The sequence below is a fragment of the Oryctolagus cuniculus genome, chromosome 1, assembly GCF_051225735.1.
Source record: "Oryctolagus cuniculus isolate XC-2025 breed Fujian yellow rabbit chromosome 1, ASM5122573v1, whole genome shotgun sequence".
NCBI lineage: Eukaryota > Metazoa > Chordata > Mammalia > Lagomorpha > Leporidae > Oryctolagus > Oryctolagus cuniculus.
The window spans coordinates 22,466,455-22,485,287 of NC_142867.1; the positions used below are offsets into that span (position 1 = coordinate 22,466,455).

At 42.0% G+C, this 18,833-nt stretch overlaps 1 pseudogene; it reads left to right on the plus strand.

The window, feature by feature from the left end:
* The first annotated feature begins 10,922 nt into the window (after nt 1–10,922).
* On the plus strand, nt 10,923–12,216 carry LOC100345476 (aldo-keto reductase family 1 member B1-like; annotated as a pseudogene).
* The last annotated feature ends 6,617 nt before the right edge of the window (nt 12,217–18,833 follow it).

Genomic DNA, 18,833 nt, shown 5'->3' on the forward strand with positions numbered 1-18,833 from the left:
TGTTGTACAAGATTGCTTTAGCTATTCGAGGTCTCTTGTGCCTCCATATAAATTTCAGCACCAATTTTTCCAGATCTGAGAAGAAGGTCTTCGGTATCTTGATTGGTATTGCATTGAATTTATAAATTGCTTTTGGGAGAATGGACATTTTGATGATATTGATTCTTCCAATCCATGAGCATGGAAGATTTTTCCATTTCTTGGTATCCTCTTCTATTTCTTTCTTTAAGGTTTTGTAATTTTCATCGTAGAGATCTTTAACGTCCTTGGTTAAGTTTATTCCAAGGTATTTGATTGTTTTTGTAGCTATTGTGAATGGGATTGATCTTAGAAGTTCTTCCTCAGCCATGGCATTGTCTGTGTATACAAAGGCTGTTGATTTTTGTGCATTGATTTTATACCCTGCTACTTTGCCAAACTCTTCTATGAGTTCCAATAGTCTCTTAGTAGAGTTCTTTGGGTCCCCTAAATAAAGAATCATGTCATCTGCAAAGAGGGATAGTTTGAGTTCTTCCTTCCCAATTTGTATCCCTTTAATTTCTTTTTCTTGCCTAATAGCTCTGGCTAGAACCTCCAGAACTATATTGAATAGCAGTGGTGAGAGTGGACATCCCTGTCTGGTCCCAGATCTCAGTGGAAATGCTTCCAACTTTTCCCCATTCAATAGGATGTTGGCTGTGGGTTTTTCATTGATTGCTTTGATTGTATTGAGGAATGTTCCTTCCAAACCCAGTTTGCTTAGAGTTTTCATCATGAACGGGTGTTGTATTTTATCAAATGCTTTCTCGGCATCTATTGAGATAATCATATGGTTTTTCTTCTGCAGTCTGTTAATGTGGTGTATCACATTGATTGTTTTGCACACATTAAACCATCCCTGCATACCAGGGATAAATCCCACTTTGTCTGGGTGGATGATCTTTCTGATGTGTTGTTGCATTGTATTGGCGAGAATTTTATTGAGGATTTTTGCATCTATGTTCATCAGGGATATTGGTCTGTAATTCTCTTTCAGTGCTGCATCTTTTTCCGGCTTAGGAATTAAGGTGATGCTGGCTTCATAGAAAGAATTTGGGAGGATTCCCTCTTCTTCAATTGTTCTGAATAGTTTGAGAAGGATTGGAGTCAGTTCTTCTTTAAACGTCTGGTAGAATTCAACAGTGAATCCATCTGGTCCTGGGCTTTTCTTTGTTGGGAGGGCCTTTATTACTGTTTCAATTTCTGTCTCAGTTATGGGTCTGTTTAGGTTTTCTGTGTCTTCCTGGTTCAATTTAGGTAGGTTGCATGTGTCCAGGAATCTATCCATTTCTGATAGGTTTCCCTGTTTGCTGGCATACAAGTCCTTGTAGTAATTTCTGATGATTCTTTTTATTTCTGTGGTGTCTGTTGTTACATTTCCTTTTTCATCTCTGATTTTATTGATTTGGGTCTTTTCTCTTCTTTTTTTAGTTAGTTGGGCCAATGGGGTGTCAATTTTGTTTATTTTTTCAAAAAACCAGCTCCTCGTTTGGCTGATTTTTTGTAATGTTTTTCTTGATTCAATCCTGTTGATTTCTTCTCTGATTTTAATTATTTCTCTTCTCCTACTAGATTTGGGTCTGGTTTGCTGTAGGTTTTCTAGATCCTTGAGGTGAATTGAAAGCTCATCTATTTGGTGCCTTTCCAATTTCTTGTATTTATCACTTATTTAAAAGATTTTATATTATTTATTTATTTGAAAGGCAAAGTTACAGAGAGGGCAGAAAAGGGTATGTATATTTTATACTTTGCCAGGAAATGCCAAATTTCCTTCAAAAACCATGTCAATATATAATCCTACATAATAAAGAAAGTCTTCTTATATACCCCAAAACTCTCAGCAATTATGGAATTTTTGGTTTCTAAAGGATAAGCTTTTAAATCAATGGAAAAGAAACAGATTTCATACATTCTATATGTACAATTCCAAGAAAACAATCACACTTCCTTACTTCCTTCCCTCTCCCTTCCCCCAATCTCCTTCCCTTCCTCCCCTCTCTTCCTTTCATCAGTTTTCTCAAAGACATAATTTTAATCCAGTTTATAGTCACAGGCTTATCATGTGCTACAGACTTGAAAAAGTGCTCTAAATACATAATTTCATTTACACAATTAGTATCATTTTATAAATAAGGAATTGGGACTCAAAAATGTTGATTATATAGCATGTATGAAGTTGTACTCTTCAGGGATAAATAAGATTATATACCTCTGACTCCAAAACCAATTATCTTTTTTATTTAATAAGTATAAATTTACAAATTACAACTTTTGAATTGTTGTGGCTTTTTCCCCCATGACCTCCCTCCCACCTGCAATCATCCCATCTCCCACTCCCTCTCCTTTCCCATTCTTCATCAAGATTCATTTTCAATTATCTTTATATACAGAATATCAACTCAGTACATACTAAGTAAAGATTTCAACAGACTACACCCACACAGCCACACAAAATATAGAGTACTGTTCAAGTAGTAGTTTTAATTTTTAGTAGGACTTGTTGCCTTGTGGTGGAAGAAACAGGTTCAATAGGATGTGGAGTTGGATAATAATACTGATGCTAGAGTAGGGTTCTGAAAAGATAGCAACAGGACTCTAACTCTGAAATTCTGAAACTTTTTATTCAGTATCAATCAACTCTAAAGTATGTTTCTTTGAAACAAGTCTTTGGGGTCTAAGATTGCTGGGTGGAAATGAGGTCATAGACTCTGGGAGTACAATTGGAGAGAATGGTGTGTGGGCTGGATGAATGTCTGAGTACTAGTGACAGAGAGCCTTGAGGTGGGGATTGTACAATATGGACACAGGGACAAGCTTGAGCCAAAGAGATCTGTGGACTCTGGAAAGAATTTTGGTGGTCTTGTGTGTGTGTGAGTGTGTGTGTGTGTATGTGTGTGCACCAGGCCTCCATGTCACCTGAAGTGTCAAGGAGTAGACATCCTTTGAAGAAATTGCTGGTATGGAAAAGCAAATAGAAAAATTTTCAAAGTGCTGAACAGAAATGTAAAGATATGGATAACAGAGAAAACACAAAATGTTCAGGAGACAGAGTCATGAAATCCAGTATGAGAATAGTAGGTGCTCTATGTAATGAAAAATATGTGTGATTTGTAGAGAAATGTAGAAGTTATATATATATTATTTTTATTTTATTTTATTTTTGACAGGCAGAGTGGACAGAGAGAGAGAGAGAGAGAGAGAGAGAGAGAAAGGTCTTCCTTTTGCCATTAGTTCACCCTCCAATGGCTGCCGTGGCTGGTGTGCTGTGGCCAGCGCACCGTGCTGATCCAAAGCCAGGAGCCAGGTGCTTCTCCTGGTCTCCCATGGGGTGCAGGGCCCAAGCACTTGGGCCATCCTCCACTGCACTCCCGGGCCACAGCAGAGAGCTGGCCTGGAAGAAGGGCAACCGGGACAGAATCCGGCGCCCTGACCGGGACTAGAACCCGGTGTGCCGGCACCGCAGGCGGAGGATTAGCCTATTGAGCCGCAGTGCCAACCAAAAGTTATATATTTTTATACAATGAGTCTTCAAAATGTCCATAGAAAATATGCATTACAAAAAAAAACATGCATGGAATAAAACTTTTGGGCATCAAAATATGTCTTAATTCCATTTTCCACAAACTTTTTGAAGTACAGTAATATTAAAAAAAATCAGAACTACTAAACATAAAAGAAAAATGTTAAGGAGTATTAGGAAGATTTCCGTAATAATGGTGGAAGACCTCAATACTCAGAATTGTATAGGTATGTTTGACAAAACCTACTTAAGAACATAAGCATTTATTAACACAATTTACACAAATGCATATGATGTGTATATGTATTAGTCATATATTTCTGAAAGTAATTTATAAATTCAAAGATGAAGAAAATATCTACAAATAAAAAGTGTAGCGATTTTATAGTTTACCTTTTTAAGTTATGACTTAATGTACTGAAAAAGAAGAAAATACTACCAAAGAATCTTAATTACTTAGAATATTAAGAAGCATATTCTTAGGTAAATATTGGATCAAATCAAATAAAAGAGAAATTGCGGCCCATTTAGAAGACACTATAGAAGAGATTGATCATTTGCCATTTAATTTTAAAGGAATATGATTGAGTTTTCTAGGGCTACCACAATAAAATATCACAAACCAGAAAGTTTAAAAAAGCAAGATTTTTTTTCTCTCACAGTTCTGGAGGCCAGAAGTCTTCCAACATGAAGGTGTTGGCCTCTAGGGGAGGAACCTACCTTGTCCATTTAAGCTTCTGTGAGATCCATACTTCCTTTGGCTGTGGCAGTGTGATTTCAATTTCCTTTTCACATAGTCATCTCCCCTTTACATTTGTGTCTTTTCTCCTTTTCTTATGTGACACGAATCATATTGAATGATAACCTCATCTTAACTTTATGACATCTGCAAAGACACTATTTCCAAATACAGTCACAGTCACAACCACCAGAAGTTAGAACTTAATGTCTTGTGTTGGTGAACACAATCCAACCCATGAGAAACTATATTTAGAAGAAAGTTTTATTACTAACTATTTTCCTTAGTAAAGCAAAAACATGATATTCATCTTTACATAGGTAAAGCGGTCAATAATATGAACCAAAATACTTGGGAGAAGGGAATAATTAGAGATAAATGTTGAGATCTATTAAATATAAAACAAAAATAACAAAGGATAAATTTAAATCTAATAAATCTCTAAAATTGTAATTAAGGAAAATAAGCAAGAAAAAACTAGAAAAACTAGAAATTAGAAATGTGTAAAAGCAACATAATTACAGATACCAAGGGGATTAACAATGTTTTTGCCAAAAACACATAAAATGTTTGGTGGTGGTTCCTTTATAGGCTGGTATAGTAGGCTATGTTGTATAGATTTGTGTAAGTACACTGTATGTTGTCTGCACAATGATGAAACCACCTGATGATAAATTCTGAGAACATATTTCATTGTTAAGTGATACATTACTGTGTTGTATTTTGCATCATGATTTGCGAAGATGACCATATATCACATATCCATAGGGGAAAATTTTGAAAATCCAGAGTAAGAATTTGCAAGCTAAGTCCTGTGGGCAAATCTGGCACATCATATGTTTTTGTGTGACTCCCAACCCAAGAATAGCTTTTACATTTTAAAGAATTGAAAAATAATTGAAAAAATAACATTTTGTGGGGTGGGCATTTGGTACAGCAGTTAAAATGCTGCTTGGGAGACCCACATCCCAACTCTGAGTACTGGGATTTGACCTCGGGTTCTGCTTCTGATTCCCATTTTCTCATAATGTGCAGCCTGGGAGGCAGAAAGTGATGGATCAAGTACTTGAATCCCTGCCACACATGTGGGAGACTTGGATGGAATTCCAGGCTCCTGACTTTGACCTGGCCTAGACCTTGCTGTTGTAGGCATTTGGTGAGTGAAGTGAATGGAAGATCTCTATCTGTCTTCTGTCAATCTCTTTTCTTTGTCTCTCTGCATTTCAAACAAATACAAAGAAACAAGAAAAAATTTAAAGATATTTCAAAAAATGATAAATAATTACGAAATATGTGAAAATTATATAAAATTCAAAATTGTCTATAAATTCTCATGAGACACAAATATATACATTTATTTACAAAGTGTATATGCTTTTGTTCCATGGTGCTAGAATTGAACAGTTACAATAGATTGTGTGGTCTACAAAGCCTAACTTTATGCATCTCTGTATTTGAAAGTCAGGGGGGAGACAGAGAGAGAGAGAGAGAGAGATCTTCTATCTGCTGGTTCACTCCTCTAATGGTTGCAATGGCTGGGACTGGGCCAGGCCAAACCAGGAGCCAGGAGTCTCCTCTGGGTCTCCCATGTGGGTGCTGGGGCCCAAGGACTTTGGCCATCCTCTGCTGTTGTCTGCGACTCTGTAGCCAGGTGCTGGAGGAGATGTCAACTTCTGAGAGCAAGGAGAGAGCAGACTGTGGCAGCCTATGTCACTGGTGACATTGCCTGAGGAAGAATCTTGTGGATCAAACTGACTTTGAGTCCCACCTGAAATGCTAGCAGGGAGCAGGGTACTACTCACTGTATGTAGTGAAGGAAAAGCACATTTTTTCTCCCCATCTCCCCAGAAGGGTGCCTGGTGTCTGGCAGGTAGAAGGTACCATCTGGACACCAGTGGAAGCTGTAGTGGCCCTTGTGTGTACATGACCAAGGTATTTTACCAGGGGTGCTCCTATACCCTCCAACTAACACAGGCATTGGGACTCAAACTGTAAACGTGGAGCAACCACAAATAGTTGGCTCTGAGAACATCTTTTCTCCATGAATGGGATAGCCTCATGGGGCTGAGACTGGATCCTTGCCCTCTGTGACTGTAGGAATTCATGACTGTACGAACGGTTGGGGTTGTAGCTGGAACTCTGGCTTCAGAGGCTCAGAGTACCCTGACTGCCTGGGGTGGGTGAGAGTCCTGTGCTCACACTGAGAACTGGGCAGATACTTTGTGCAGTTCATGCACCTGCAGGGTGGGGGTTGCACTATGGGCATTGCACCCTTTGCAAGAGAGGAGATGAGGTTGTCATTACACCAATAGGCATGATCATATCCTCCCCTTGTTGACAATAAAGGAGATCTACTACACCCAACATGGGTATCACCCTTGTCTGTTGCTCTGCCTTTGAGCACTGACCAGAGCTCTGTGATCCCACCCAATACACACATCTAGATATCCACTGAAGGAGCAGACACTCCACTAAGCCACAGAGGCATAGTTCAAAATAAGGCTCATCAGGAGAGAAAACCAAAAATTGTTTCCACAAATGACTAAAAATAAATGAAGAAAAAAAGGAAACAAGAAAAAAGAAGACAGCATGACTCCCCAAAAGGAACACAACAACACTTCAATATTAGAATGTGAACACAAGGGGCTGGTGCTGTGGCACAGTGGGTGAGGCCCTCACCTGCCATGATGGCAATCCCATATGGACACTGGTTCCAGGCCCAGCTGCTCTACTTCCAGTCCAGCTCTCTGCTATGGGCTTTGAACCCAATACTCCACACTTGGACATCTATCTTGTACTCTAAAATTATCACTACACAAGCACATATCTGCAAGATTATTTATTGCAACACTTTCTGTGGCAAAAAGTTGGAAATCAAGTGAATGCCCATTATTTGTGGACTAGTCATATAAATTATTGTAGGTTCATATGAGAGACTATTACATAGCTTTTGAGAAGCAGGATTGGGAGTACTATGTCTCTTTATATGAATGAATTTCCTTGAAGTATAAGAAAAACAAGATATGTGTCTAAGAGTGTGTATATTTGTACTTGCTTATATATAAACATGGAGAAAATATAGACAAATATGAGTACTAAGTCAATAACACACATTATCTGAATAAGAGAGGAGAAAGGAGGAAGCAATCAGGAAAGAAAGGGAAAAGGCAAAAGATGAAACTGAAAACACATATCGCTTACATGAATTGATCTTTCTTATGCATTTTAAAACACATATTATATGTTAAAAGAACTGAATAAAGTAGATGATGAATTTGAAGTTAGTGCCCGCCCCCACATTGCATGGTGCATGTCTACAAGTTACAGGCTTCTTGGTTGTCATCTGAGAACTGCTCCAGTGAAGTGGAAGAATGCAGGGAAAAATTCCAATGGCTTTGTCAAAGAGGGCATAAATGCTGGCTTCAGTCCAGTCTAGTGTCAGGGAATAAAGATTCTCAGAAGTTAAACACTGAGAATTTTAGAATATTTCTCAGGATTTAGTTCTGCTCTTGCAGACTTGCTTTGTCTTTGAATTTGTTTGTGCTTACCAGGTCCTTCTCATCAGACCCACAGGACAGAAGGAAAGATGTCATAGCCTTGGCTTTAAGTCCTAGCTCAGCTGCATTCTTCCCACCATGATATTGATTAAACCAGTGGTTGTCAAACTTAAGCATGACTTGGGGTCACTTGGAGGGCTTGTTCAATCACCAGTTCCTGGGTCTTCCTTCCAGAGTTTCTGATAATCTGCATTTCTGGTAAGTTACTGTTGCTGTTGCTGGTCCAGGGACCATATTTAGGAAATAACTGAATTAAACCACTCCATTTCTTGAATCATCCTTTTTTCCCTGTAGACAAAATGAAAATAAGAGGCTTATGGTATGTTTGGGTTTCAAGGATGTTGTGGATTGTATCTTTTCCCTGTGTAAATGAGGGAGCAGGCACCCACAGATGTGAGATCAATGCTTGTTGAGAGTCAGGATGGAAACACAGGACTTTTGAGTTCTGAGGCAATGTCTGTGGTGCCCAGCTGTTTAATGCTGTCTGTACTGATGCCTTGTGGCAAGCATATGAGCTAATGCTTAAGAGCTCCTCTTAGGCCCTTCCAAAAGCAAAACTTATCATTATCACTTATTGAATCCTAACAGTTGATGGAGTTAGGGTTAGCGGAGGTCTTTGGAGATGTCCAATAAGAAGCATACTCTTTCATGGATACATTCTAAACCAAATGATAAATAACATATAATAGCTAGGGGGTGAAATACTTTCATTACTGACATAGAGTTTGAAAGATTAGGTTTTCTCTATTGATAAGGGATTTACAAATCTGAAATCCTAGAATTAGGATAGGAAATGAAGGCTTTTCCCTCCAATGCTTCTATTTTATTTTTTAAAAAAAGTTTAAAAAATTTGAAAGACAGAGTCGAGAGAGAGAGAGAGAGAGAGAGAGAGAATCTTACATCTCTGGTTCACTCCCCAAATGGGCACATGGCCAGGGTTGGGCCAGGCTGAAGCCAGGAGCCTGGAACTCCATCTGGGTCTCCCATGTGGATGCAGGGGACCCCAAGGATTTGGGACATCTTCCTCTGCTCTTCAGGCACATTAGAGGGAGCTGGATCAGACGCAGAGCAGCCAGGACTCATATCAGCGCTCATATGGGATGCTGACATCACAGGAGGTGGCTTAACCTGCTGCACCACAATGCAGCCCCTCTTTAATGCTTTTTAAATCTAGGAACTGTATTTTTCTGCTGAATCTCACTAACTATTTACATAGTCCCGTGAGACAGATCACACTACTATCCCTTTATAGCCGAGGAAACTGAGTCTCAGAAGGACTAAATGAATTGTCTAAGAGGGAGCTTGGACTGGTACCAGAATGGTACTGTTAACACCCATCTGCACAGAGCTTACATCACCATTTCCTTTCGTGGAAACTTATCTGTTTATTACTGGGATTGGGTTTTAAATTGGGAGCAGAGAAGCTCAATGGAAGACAGCATCAGTCTCTGTTGCTATGGGGCGCACCAACCATCAGCCACCACAGGGGGGAGCTGCAGTGGCGGCTGACACCCTGCATGGACCTTCAGTGGTCAGTTGCTCTGTTACTTTCCTTTTGCTTCCTAACTTGAGGACTTTTTTTTTTGTTTTGTTTTTTGGTCTGACTGTAAGACAAGAGCATGCAGGACAGGAAATTCTGGGAAATGTGGTTCTAGCTTGGCTAAATTGACAGCAAAAAACACATATTCTGGGGGAATTATTTGTATTTTTTTAATCTGTCACCTAATTGACAAATAAAAATTGCATAAACTCAAGTTATATAATGTTATGTTTGGATATATGTATACATAGTGAAATTATTGCCATAATCAAGCTAGTTAACCCATATTCATCACCTCACATAGTTACCGTGTGTGTGCTCAGATCTACTCTGAACAAATATCAAGTACGTAATTCAATATTATTATTATTCAAAATATTCATTTATCTGAAACTCAGAGTTACACAGAGAGAGAAGGAGAGGCAGAGAAAGAGAGAGAGAGAGGTTTTCCATCCCCTGGTTCACTCCCCAGTTGGCCACAATGGCCGGAGCTGTGCTGATCTGAAGCCAGAAGCCAGGAGCCAGGAGCCAGGAGCTTCTGCTGGGTCTCCCATGCAGGTGCAAGGGCCCAAGGACTTGGGCCATGTTCCACTGCTTTCCCAGGCCATATCAGAGATCTGGATTGGAAGTGGAGCTGCCGGGACTTGAACAGGCACTCATATGGGATGCTGGCACTGCAGGCGGTGGCTTTACCCACTATGCCACAGTCCCGGCCCCATAATTCAACAATAATTGTAGTCAACATCCTGTACATTGTTCAGAACTTTCTCATTTGCCTAGCTGATATTTTGTGACCTTTGACCCAATAGCTCCACATTTCCTCCATTCCCCTGTCTCTGGATATCACTGTTTTACTCTCTTAGAAATTATTGTGCCTCCACCATTCCCTCAGTGGCCCGCACCAAGTGCTCCCCTCGGCTGCCCTCAGGACCAGGGTCTGGTGTGGAGAGCCCTTTCTCCTGAGAAATGGGGTGTGGCCGGGAAGGGGAGTGCTCTCTTGCCTATCAGGCAATGTATGTTCGAGGGGAACCTGGTGCTAAACCATTCATAGATGACCTGCTTCTGGGTCGGGGTTTCTTGTGTAGCAGAGCAGCTACCTTGCTTCTGTCTATTGAAAGCCAGCCCTCAACACAAGGGTTTAAAAAAAGAAAAGAAATTATTGTATAGGGCCTAGCAGTGTGGTGTAGTAGGTTTAGCATAGTAGGTTAAGCCTCTACCTGTGCTGGCATCCCATTCGGGTGCCAGTTTGTGTTCTAGCTGCTCCTCTTCTAATCTAGATCTTGGCTAACGGCCTGGGAAAGATGGTCCAAGTACTTGGGCCCCTCTACCCACGTGGGAGACACAGAAGCAGCTCCTGGCTGCTTCAGATAGGCCCTGCTCCAGCCATTGTGGTCATTTGGGGAGCAAACCAGTGGATGGAAGTCCTCTCTCTCTCTGTCTCTCCCTCTCTCTCTCTCTGTAACTCTGCCTCTCAAATAAATAAAAAAAAATCTTTAACAAAAGTAATTGTGGACAATGATTCTGGGCTGGGGTCTGCGACAGGCAGCCATGGCAATGCACCTTGTGCTCTTCAGTGGCACCAAGATGCCAGTCCTGGGGCTGGGCACCTAGAAGTCGTCTCTGAGCCAGGTGACAGAGGCCATGAAGACAGTGATCGACCTTGGGTACTGCCACATTGACTGTGCCCACGTGTACCCGAACAAGAGCTAGGTAGGGGTGGCTCTGCAAGAGCTCAATGAACAGGTGGTGAAGTGTGAGGAGCTCCTCCTCATCAGCCAGCTGTGGTGCACTTTCCATGACAAGAGCCTGGTAAAAGGAGCTGCCAGAAGACACTCAGCTCCCTGAAGCTGGACTACCAGGACCTCTGTCTTACCCACTGGCCAACTGGCTGGAAGTATTTCCCTTTGGATGTGGTGGCCAATGTGATTCCCAGAGACACTGATCTTTTTTAAGATTTTTTTTTAAAGGCAGAGTTACTGGAGGGAGAGGGGGAGAGAGAGAGAGAGAGAGAGAGAGAGAGAGAGAGAGAGAGAGAGAAAGAGAGGTCTTCCATACATTGGTTCACTCCATAAATGGCCATCACATCTGGAGCTGTGCCAATCTGAAGCCAGGAGCCAGAAGCTTCTTCCAGGTCTCCCACATGGGTACAGGATCCTAAGGACTTCAGCCATCCTCTACTGCTCTCCTAGACCATAGCAGAGAGCTGGATTGGAAGTGGAACAGCTGGGAATTGAACTGGCGCTCATATGGGTTGCTGACAATGCAGGGGCAGTTTTACCTGCTACACCTTAGGGCTGGCACCAACACTGATTTTTTGGACAGGGGGGCTGCCATGGAGGAGCTGGTGGATAAAGTGCTGATAAAGTCTACTGTCATCTCCAGTTTCAACCATTTGCAGATCAGGAAGCTCTTAAGCCTGGCTGAAAATACAAGATGGCAGTTAAGCCGATCGATGCCACCTGTACCTAACTGAGGAGAAATTAATCCAGTACTGCCATTCCAAAGGCATCATGGTGACTGCTTACAGTCCCCTTGGCTGTCCCTACAGGCCTGGGCCAAGACCGAGGAGCCTTCCCTCTTGGAAGAACCCAGGATCAAGGCAATTGCTGACAAGCACAACAAAACCACAGCCCAGGTTCTGATCCAGTTCCCCACACTGAGGTATTTGTTGTTATTCCCATGTGTGATGCCAACAGGGACTGCTGAGAACTTTCAGGTCTTTGACTTTGAACTGAGCAGTGAGGCTATGTTTCCCTTACTTAGCCACAACAGGAACTGGTGGCTCTGTACCATGGTGAGTTGTGCCACTCACAAGGATTACCCCTTCCATAGCGAGTTTTGAAGCTGTGGATGCCTGCTCTTCCCCACATCATGTGTTCCCTCTTTTCCTTACTTTTGAGTTCTTGGTAATGGGTTGGCACAGTCTAGCCAGCAAGGGCCTGCTCAGTGGGATTTGGGAGTGAGCAGCATTATCAGTAGATTAGAAGTCACTGCCAGTGTTTCCTTTGCCTTCCTTTTTGTCCAGCTTGGAAAATACAGTTTGGATACTCGTTTCTGACGCAGGAGAAGCAAAATCTACGAAGTCAATATAGTACCGCCAACAGTTGAGTTTTGAGTGCTTAGAACTCTAATCCTTTCAGCTAGACTTACTTTGTCTCAAATAAAAAGTGCTTTTTTGAGCTTGAAAGAAAGAGATTATTGTACATACCTTATTTCACTTATCTTCAAAGTGCTTTCTAAGGCGGAGTTCCATTTTACAGGTGGAGAAACAAAGGTTTAACACGTTATGTAACTTGTCCAGGATACTAACCTGGCTAACACAATGAGGGGATTTGACTTCAGATCTGTGTGACTTCAACCTACCCTCCTAGCCCCTGAATGGCACTATACCCTGATTTCTCTCTGTATTACTTTTCTGGACACTGATGTCACTGGCACAAAGTCAGAGACATCACACAAATCTGCTCTGGGTATACTTGGACCACAAAATGCTTTTCTCACCTTTCCTCATTCCCTAGACCAGAGAACCTCATAGCAAGGTCACTGTGATTGGATTATAAATTGCTGAAGTATTCATCCACCCTCCACTCAAACATACTTATGGGAGGGCTTGGAGCAGCAGAAGACCTTGGGAAGGTCATCTCCACTTCTTAGCAGTCTCATTCATGTATCCCTGTGTTTGTCATCTTTCAATCACTATGAAAAAGACCTAAGAAGGGTTACTTATAAAGGAAGAACATTAATTTTGGTTCATAGTTTTGGAGGTTCACAGACTAAGATTGAGTGATACCATTGGTCCAGTATCTGGTACACATTCTGCTTTTAGATAGTCGAAGGTGTATAGAGAAAGAATTGCAAGGTGAGCTGGGAAGCAGAAAGTAAACACAGATTGAAACAGCTTAATCACCAAGCCTTTCATAACTACCTTATGAGGGCATGCCCCAATGACCTAAGGACCTCTCATTCTGCTCACCTCCCAAACACCATGATTAGATCAAGTCTCTTCTTAATCCATTAGCAATTAACATTAATCTATTAACCAATAACATTAAACTTGGAGGCCTACCCCCCAACACAAGGGCCTCTAGGGGACACCCAAACTATTATCCAAACCATAACAACTGTGTTTGCTGTGACTCAAAGGCTGGAGAGCAGTGCCATAGTCTCCTGGGAAATGATTCAGCCCGCAGAGATAGATTTTGCTGGCTTCTGGGAAATTAATCTAAGAGAGGAATGGAGCAAACTGACTTGCAGTCTGTTAGCATGAGGAATACTGGCTAGAACCAGTGGAGGAAAAAGTCTTCACATGGCAATGTCAGGCTCTCTGGTGGCAGTCAGGTGTCTTGATTTTGAGTTTTGTTTTATAAACATTTTTCATGCCTGTCAGTTCTCCAAAGGGAGCCAAGTTCATCTCTGTGGCAGGTGAGGTGCAAGAGCCACAGTGAATATGTCAGAGCAGAAGAAAAAGCTCTACTCTAAAACAGCTGGAAAAGGGAGAACAGAGCCTTGCTCTTATCATGGAGTCTGGACAATACTGAGGGGAACAAAAGATCACTCAATGGGATGTTTAATGGAAAATATCCTCCTCTTTCTGCAGCTTTAGCTGAGGCCCCCAGCTGAGGATGCTGGCTGATAAATGATCATACCCACCATAAAGCAAGTTGTCAATCACCTCTCAGCCAGACTTGCCAAGAAACAGCCACCAATGCCCATCTCTCTTGACAAGGGCATTTAAAAAAGCCTAGAGATTCATTATAGTAAAATGAAACAGAACTTCTTTTTCGTTGGGTTTTCCCAGAAGCAGATCTTCAAACAAAGTAATTTGTTAAGGGAAATAGTCACAGGAGACTGCAGCCAGGGATAGGAGCCAGCCAGAGAAGAAGACCCAAATGAGGTACTATTTCAGGTGGAGCCCCCAGGCCAGGCTGATCTCTGTAGGACTTGGTGCATAAATGGCACTTCAACCTTTGCTCCGCCTTGAGGCAAAGGCTCTGAGCTTATGTACTTATTCCCATCAGGGGCCTGCCTGCTTGTAGATGTTGGTACCCAAGGGCGATCTTTGGAAGGTTGCAAGTGTTAGTATTAACAGCAAAGTATTGTAGAAATTGGGGGATGAGCTGACAAAAGGGATACAAGGGATTTCACTGCTGCCACAGCAACAGTGTCTTCATAGAAGGGAGTTTGTGAAGTGAAGCACATCCTCTCCCCATCACAGCAGTTGGAGTCAAAAGAGGACAACCACATATGGAGGTTGGGGTTGTCGATATGTGCAGTCTTGCTTCTCTCACATCTCAGCATCTGTCTAGTGATATGCTTGCTGAGCTGAAGAAACTTGTAGATCTCCTGTTGCTACCAATGTGCCAGAGAGGAGCATGGTGAGCATTGTGGGGAAAACTTGATTTGTGCCTCATAGACTGCTGTAGGCACCAAGGCTAGAGAAAGCAGAAGAAATAGCACTTCAAAAGGGCATATCGAAGAGCCAATGGTTCCAGCCACTATTCCTTACTTATCCCAAATGCCCATTTTACTGTAAAGTGGTGAATTAAGCCTTTGATTACAGAGCAGATTAAAATTATGCTTTTGCAAGAATTAGTACAAAGCAAAGAAGGAAGAAAAGAAGGAGAGTTGGGGGCAGAGAAGGAAGCATGGTTATCTTATTAGAACTGTACCTATGAAATGCATGAAATTCGTTCTCTTTTATTAATAAAAATTAAAAAAATTAAAAAAGGTTTAGAGCTTTGGGGTCAGCCAGCTTAGATTTAAATGTCACCTCTGCCATTACTATTGACCGTATGATCTTGTCTAATTGTCGAACCTTGCTAAGATTAGAATTGCATTGCCATGATTGAAATGTTAGTATTAGATGACATAGCACATGTAGAGTACGTAGCAGAGTATTTAGCATGGATGAACAGCACAATATACTATCGTTTCATTATTTCCTCAGGTCTGATTTTAATTCTTTGTTCTGCTTGGAAATTCAATCCCTGAGTTTGGACTACATATGCATATTGAGGAACTATGGGTTTAGGGTGGGGAGAAGGGGTAAAAGAGAGAGGCAGTCAGTCAGGTTCAGGAGGGCATCTGTCTGTGCAAGGGTCTAGGACAAAGCTGGAGAGAGAAAAAGGAATTAGCAGTGATGAAAGCATCATTGAGTATGCCTTGGGACTCTAAGTATTAGTCATTTGACTTTCCCTTTGCATTTTATTTATTTTCTATTCAGAATCATCAAGCTCCAAGTTAAGTTTCAAAATTGAATGAATCATACTGTTATCCTTGAGAACTACGTCAGGGACAGAAAGTATTATCCTCATTTCACCAGTGAGAAACTGATAAACAGAGAGGCTAAATGATTGGTACAAGGTCACAAAGCCAGAAATAGCATTTATGGTCAAGATGCTGGCCTTTAGATGCTGCTGTATCCTCCCTTTATAGGAGAGAGAACAAAGGTGGCATTATTGATATGGAAGAAATGGGGAAAGGACTATCTTGATTGATCACCTATCATATGCTAAGTACATTTAGTATTAGTATTTTTTCAAATTATCACAACTACCATATGAACCATGTTGGTACCACAGTCTCAACTTACATATGAGCAAACTAAGTCTGATGAGATTTGAACAAATCTTCCTGACTACAGAATTTGTGTTGTTCTCATGATGTCAGGTTGCTCCTGGATATTTGATTCTTGCTTCTATTTCATAAGTAGACTGAAGAGGTCCAGTGGGGCTTCCTCTTGGGTGACCCTATTCAAATGTCTCCTCTTCCTACCCCCAATCTCTAGGAAACCCTGAGCCTACTCTGTGACAACCGGATGCTCCCCTTTCCATTTCTTGCTGTTGCTTCATGCCCTCTGTCTCATCCTCTCCTCAAAATCTGAGAACAGGAGGGACCTTGATGAACTTTTCCAGTGATGACCAACCCTGTGCAGTCCCCGAAGTCCTTAGTCAGTGAACATTTGTTATATGATGCAGTTCATGTCTGTAGAAATTTATTTATTGACCTTTACTGAAGCCAAGATCTTGTTAGATTCATTTCTTTATCTCTGGAACCTGGCAAGTCTATGAGCTCTTGTCTAACATATAGTTCAGTTCAAAGCAACAAGCATTCTGTAACAACAACAACAAAAACAGCAGCTATATCATTCATGTAAACCTCATTTACTCCTCAAGAAAAAGCAGACAATGATTTGTTTATTTTTCTAATCTTATAGATAAAGGAATTTGGAGTTAAAGTAGTCAATTTAGTCATCCAGAATCACATGTTTAATAAGAAAAGCTGAGATTTAAGCCCAAGCGTATTTGAATTCAAAGACTCTGCTTTTAATAATCTACCTTCTTGTTAGAGACTTAAAACAGTATTTTCTTTAGCTCATAATGTTGTATACTAGCTGGAAGGCTTTTCTGGTCTGGGTCATACAGCTGATTTCTACCATGCCCTCTCATGTGTCTGCCCTCTGGGGTTGCTGGGAACTGGATGCTCTAGGGTGACCCCAGTTACATATCTGAAGGTGAGTGGCCACCTTGGTTGGGGAGCCCTGGCTCTTTACCCAACTCTCATCCTCTAGCAGTTAGTCTGGGCTTGTTCACTTGATATCTCAGAGATCTAAACACTACAAGAGAATCCTGATGTACCATTAATTTTAAAGTTTCTGGTTACCCTACCACCTTTCTGTCCCTGCTCACCAATGTTCTACTGGTTAAAGCAAATTGTATGGTCAACCAGATTGAGGGCTGGAGAATTAGATTCTACCTATCAGGACGGCACCGTGGCTCAATAGGCTAATCCTCTGCCTTGCGGCGCCGGCACACCGGGTTCTAGCCCCGGTCGGGGTGCCGGATTCTGTCCTGGTTGCCCCTTTTCCAGGCAAGCTCTCTGCTGTGGCCTGGGAGTGCAGAGGAGGATGGCCCAAGTGCTTGGGCCCTGCACCCCATGGGAGACCAGGATAAGCACCTGGCTCCTGGCTTTGGATCAGTGCGATGCGCATGCTGCGGCGGCCATTGGAGGGTGAACCAACTGCAAAAGGAAGACCCTTCTCTCTGTCTCTCTCTCTCTCTCTCTCACTGTCCACTCTGCCTGTCAAAAAAAAATAGATTCTGCCTATCAATTGTAGGCAAGGTATTTGTAGCCAATTTTGCAGTCTACCACATATATTCTCATCTAGGTCACTCAATCTGCTGAGGAAGAGGGATATGCAAACATAAAGGACAATTCATTTTGAGACTCGTTTACAAATATGGAGGTTGCCCATTGCACTAGCCTCCAAAATGCTGTAGGCAGCAAAGAGCTTGAGATTTCACTCAAGTGCATGAGATTTACTTGGGAGAGGGGCTGGTACAGGCCTTAGGACTGCCTGAACACTGGGGAGACTCACTGGGGAGAGGCTCCTGTGACGGTAGTAATGCATCCCTTTGAACCATTTGTTTATTATTTTTTCCCAGCCTTTTTTTTTTTAATTTGACTGGCAGAGTGTGAGAAAGATACATCTTTCATCTGACGGTTCACTTCCCAAATGGCCACAAAAGTTGGGTCATGACCAGGCCAAAGCCAGGAGACTGAAACTCCATCCAGGTTTCCCTGTGGGTGGTAGGGATCCAAGTTCCTAGGCCGTCTTCTATTGCCTTCCAAGAAAAAATTAGCAGGGAGCTGGATTGGAAGTGGATTCCCTGGGACTTGAACTGGCTCCACCCTTCATTCTTTCTGAGGAAGATTTTGGGTTACCCCTGTATCATTGCACCACACTCTGCCCCCTGAGAAGCCTAGAGCAGCTGCATAGCAAGAAGCCCAGCTGGGCATCTCTCCAGGAAATGCCAAATCAACTTTATGGCTGGAAAATTCCAAGCTTGGTTCCTTGTGGTTTCTACTTTGGGTGTTTAACAGCTTTACACCAAACCATCTTATTTTGGGAAGAATGTTCCTTACACAGTGCTACTCTTCATGAGGTTGAGGTTGTTTAGCCCAGTTTTAAAAATTAATTATTTTATTTGTTTGGAAGGCACACACACACACACACACGTGGAAAGAGAAAGAGAAAGAGAAAGAGAAAGAGAAAGAGAAAGAGAAAGAGAAAGAGAAAGAGAAAGAGAGAAAGTTCTCTTATCAGCAGGTTCACTCTTCAAATGCCTAGGACAGCAGCCAGGGATGGCCCAGTCCAAACTGGCAGCAGAGAACTCAGTTTGGTTCACCCATGTGGGTAGCAGAGATCCAACAACATGACCCATTACTTACTGCCTTCCAGGGTATGTATTAGCAGGGAGCTGGACTTGGAAGTGGAGTGGCAATTTGAACTCTGCCACCCAGAAACAGGATGTGGGGATCCCAAGCAGTATCTTATACTCTAAGCCAGTACCAGCCGCTACTCTAGCTTTTAATGGTGTGTCTTAGTGAGCGAGGGTGAGTGGGAGGGACATGCATGGGGAGCTCCTTGGGGTTTCAGGCTGCTGCCAATAGGCTCCA